Source organism: Urocampus carinirostris, unplaced genomic scaffold (genome assembly GCF_059441175.1).
Source record: "Urocampus carinirostris isolate Australia breed hairy pipefish unplaced genomic scaffold, RoL_Ucar_1.0 HiC_scaffold_60, whole genome shotgun sequence".
NCBI lineage: Eukaryota > Metazoa > Chordata > Actinopteri > Syngnathiformes > Syngnathidae > Urocampus > Urocampus carinirostris.
Genome location: NW_028283167.1, coordinates 42,941 through 47,500, shown reverse-complemented (window position 1 = coordinate 47,500; position 4,560 = coordinate 42,941). Strand labels below are relative to the sequence as shown.

Here is a 4,560-nt window from a genome sequence, read left to right as displayed (position 1 = left end):
CTTTGGGTGTTGCTACCCGTCAGCGAGTGGGTTTGGTTTACAAGGGCGGCGCGACCGCGCTGACACCGAGGGGGGACTGGCCCCCGACCCGGCCGCGGCCTGCCCGGACTATGGATGGACAGAGGAGACCGCGGCGGACCGCGCGGAACCGAACCCCCGGTGTCCGGAGCCCCGGGAGGGACTCCGGTGTCCGGGGGCCGGCCCACGCGCGCGCTACGCGGCCCCTCGAGGGCTCCGGCCGACGGACGCGTTTGGCCGGGGAAAAAGGTAGCCGGTGGGAGCACCGTTTCGTCGCCCTGAACCTTCGTCTCGGGCGGGCGTCCCGACGCCGCCGCCATACGGCCGTTGTGATCCGTGCGGGGATCCGCTTGCTCGGCGACCCTCGCCGAGAGCAGCCCCGCGCCGCACGGACACGCGACACCGACGGGCGGACGGACGCCGGGGCGCCGGCCCGAACCGTTACCTTTAAAGGACGGGAGGTCGTCGAGGCGAGTGCCGCCCCGGAAGCGCGCGCCGGAAGCGCGAGAACCGCGCCGAGCTAGGGTCGTCGGCATAGGGGGATTCCCCGGTTACGGGGGTCCCGCGCACGGCCGCCGCCTTTCGCCCGTCGCTGGCGGTCGCCTGTCGTCGCGCCGCGCCGCGCTACTGGGGTCGTCGGACGAGCGCGCTACCCCGCTCGCACGGAGGTAGCGCGACATCGCCCGCCGCCTTTTCTCGCGTCGCGCCGCGCCGCGTGGCGCCCGCCGAACTCGCTCCGACGCGCGGCCCGGGAGTGACCCGCGCCGCGCCCCCCGTCCCGTCCCGTCCCGGTCTACCCTCTTCCTCCGCCTGCGACGACCCGCCGCCCTCGGCGTCTGGCTCGTCGGGGGTGTACCGAGGCGGATCTGCTGCCGCTCGTACGTTAATGATCCTTCTGCAGGTTCACCTACAGAAACCTTGTTACGACTTTTACTTCCTCTAGATAGTCAAGTTCGACCGTCTTCTGGCACACCGCCGGAGCCGGGGCCGGCCCCGGCGGGGACTATCCGAGGACCTCACTAAGCCATCCGATCGGTAGTAGCGACGGGCGGTGTGTACAAAGGGCAGGGACTTAATCAACGCAGGCTAATGACCCGCGCTTACTGGGAATTCCTCGTTGGTGGGAAATAATTGCAATCCCCAGGCCCTGTCACGAGCGGGGTTCATAGGATTACCCGCGCCTGCCGGCGCGGGGATAGACGACGCGCTTATACGCTCAGTGTGGCGCGCGTGCAGCCCCGGACATCTAAGGGCATCACAGACCTGTTATTGCTCATTCTCGTGTGGCTGAGAGCCACTTGTCCCTCTAAGAAGTTTTCTGCCGCCGACCGCGCGGGGGGCCGCGGTACTATTTAGTATGTTTGAGTCTCGTTCGTTATCGGAATTAACCAGACAAATCGCTCCACCAACTACGAACGGCCATGCACCACCACCCACGGTATCGAGAAAGAGCCTTCAATCTGTCAATCCTTTCCGTGTCCGGGCCGGGTGAGGTTTCCCGTGTTGAGTCAAATTAAGCCGCATGCTCCACTCCTGGTGGTGCCCTTCCGTCAATTCCTTTAAGTTTCAGCTTTGCAACAATACTCCCCCCGGAACCCAGACACTTGGTCGGTTTCCCGGGTGCTGCTCGGCGGGTCATGGGAATAACGCCGCCGGATCGCGAGTCGGCATCGTTTATGGTCGGAACTAGGACGGTATCTGATCGTCTTCGAACCTCCGACTTTCGTTCTTGATTAATGAAAACATTCTTGGCAAATGCTTTCGCTCTCGTCCGTCTTGCGCCGGTCCAAGAATTTCACCTCTAGCGGCGCAGTACGAATGCCCCCGGCCGTCCCTCTTAATCATGGCCCCAGTTCATGACAACCCACAAAATAGAACCGGAGTCCTATTCCATTATTCCCAGCTGCGATATGCAGGGGCGGCCGTGTGGCCTGCTTTGAACACTCTAATTTCCTCAAAGTAAACGCTTCGGGCCCCGCGAGTGACACCCAGCGAAGGGCATCACGGGGGCTTTTGCCGAGAGGCAGGGGCTGGGACAGACGGATGCACGCCTCGCGGCGGACCGTCAGCTCGCGTCCCGGGGTCCAACTAGGAGCTTTTTAACTGCAGCAACTTTAAAATACGCTATTGGAGCTGGAATTACCGCGGCTGCTGGCACCAGACTTGCCCTCCAATGGATGCTGGCCGATGGGTTTGTGTTCGGCTCATTCCAATTACGGAGACTCGAACGAGTCCCGTATTGTTATTTTTCGTCACTACCTCCCCGTGTCGGGAGTGGGTAATTTGCGCGCCTGCTGCCTTCCTTGGATGTGGTAGCCGTTTCTCATGCTCCCTCTCCGGAATCGAACCCTGATTCCCCGTTACCCGTGGTCACCATGGTAGGCGCAGAGTCTACCATCGAAAGTTGATAGGGCAGACATTCGAATGAGTCGTCGCCGCCTCGGGTGGGCGAGCGATCGGCACGAGGTTATCCTGAGTCAACACAAAGGGGGGGCCGGGCCGGCGGAACGAGGACCGGCGCGCGCGGAGCCGCCCGCGCCGCTTACGCCCCCGCCCGGAGAGGCGGAGGCCGGACGCGGGGGACGCGCGCGACGGCTGAGCCCCCGCCCGCCGGACACCGCGTGGGTTTTTGTGTCTGATAAATGCACGCGTCCCCGGGGCGAGGCCGGAGCCCCGCCCGCGAGTCGGCGCTCGTTTGCATGTATTAGCTCTGGATTTGCCACAGTTATCCAAGTAACGGTGGAGCGATCAAAGGAACCATAACTGATTTAATGAGCCGTTCGCAGTTTCACTGTACTGGCCATTCGTACTTAGACATGCATGGCTTAATCTTGAAAACAAGCATATGCTACTGGCAGGATCAACCAGAGTGCGTCTGCCGCCGGGGGGGCGCTGCTGGTGGCGGTGCGGCCCTGGTCCGGGACGAGGCTGTGGCTACAGCCGGGCCCGGGGGGCCGCGCGACACTCGTATACGTTCGGACGGGCTGACGAGCGGGTGTCGTGAAACGATGTTTCGCGCGGAGCCCTAGCACGCGTGGCGTCGGGCTCCGCGACGGTCGGACGTCTGGGTGTGGCTCGAGACGGAAGCTCGACCTCGGTTCGTCTTGGTTCTGCCGCCAAAAGGTTCACGCCGAGGCATGGTTTCGCAAGAGGGCCCCGCGAGTGCCAGCCGTGGATCCCGCCTCACTCGTAACTCGTATCGGATTCGTCCGGCCTCACTTTCGTTCGCACATCGGACAGTTATACGTGTGCTTTAGTAGCTTCCGTTCCCTCTTAGTGAGGCCGTCCGTACGTACCGCCCCAGCTCTTTCTGAGGCGGGTATCCACTCGGCTCGGGGGGGCCCAACGTTTGCCTAGTATCCTCGGCGCTGGAGCTTGACCCGCAAAGCCGGAGGAGCCGCACGCCCGAACACCGGCTTGCGCCGGCCGACGTGGGCCCTCCGAGGCGGGTCTCGTGTGCCAATCGCTCAGTTGGGGAACCGGCAGGCCCGTGGGCCGACGCCGGCTCACCCGGGGGTGAAGGGTGCTTCGATGGAGGCCCCCTGTCAGCCTCCGCGGAAGTCCGGCTTCAATACTTTAAAGTTTGAAAAACTTAGACATTTTTCGAGAACCGGAGCTTAGAGGGGTACATGCAAAAGCCAGGGCCGCGGGAAGCGCCCTAAATACTTCAATACTTTAAAATTTGAAAAACTTAGAAATTTTTCGAGAACCGGCATCTTCCCTCGGTAATTGCGAGATGCGAGGCCGCCCCTAGCCTCTGCTCTGTCGGACTCAATGGTCACGGGTGGCCGCTGATTAGCCCTGGTGCTCACCTCTCAAAATTGCGAGTCCCTAATATAATTCTGGCTGTCGGCTGGAGAAGGGGGTATAAAATCGGCACTTGAGGGAACGCCGGGCCCTCAAGTTCGGGGCCCTCTAGCGGATTTTTGAGGTACTGCACTCCCATTGGAAATGCATTGGCCATACATGGGCGCTCCGTCCACTACAATGTAATTCCCTCACAATATCTGCCCCCGCGTGGCCGCGCGATGCTACTGCTGCCCCGTTGGGAATGAATGGGCCTTTCGGAGGCCATAAATACAGCGCCGCTGCATGGATTTTGGCGGTACTGCGGCTGTCGTTGAAAATACATGGACCCGTCTGAATGAATGGGCCTTTCGGATTCCATAAACCCAGCGCCGCTGCATGGATTTTGGCGGTACTGCGGCTGTCGCTGAAAATACATGGACCCGTCTGAATGAATGGGCCTTTCGGAGGCCATAAACTCAGCGCCGCTGCATGGATTTTGGCGGTACTGCGGCTGTCGCTGAAAATACATGGACCCGTCTGAATGAATGGACAAAATATAAATCAGACACTACAGAACACAAGCATAATCCAAGATTACAAAATCATCTCAGCCTTTAAAAGAAACAAAAACCTGAAAGACTACTTAGTAAAAAGTAAATTACCAGAAATCAACATAACACAAACGCAGGGCCCCACATTCTACAAACAAGCCACCACAGTTAGGAACACCGTCACCAACACAAACTACCTAAT

General features: G+C 60.6%; 1 non-coding gene across 1 annotated transcript; it reads right to left on the bottom strand.

The window, feature by feature from the left end:
- Positions 1-902: 902 nt before the first annotated feature.
- LOC148345273 (18S ribosomal RNA) lies at positions 903-2,889 on the bottom strand. Its single transcript, XR_015848722.1, has one exon. It is a non-coding gene; the product is annotated as an 18S ribosomal RNA (ribosomal RNA).
- Between the last annotated feature and the right edge of the window lie 1,671 nt (positions 2,890-4,560).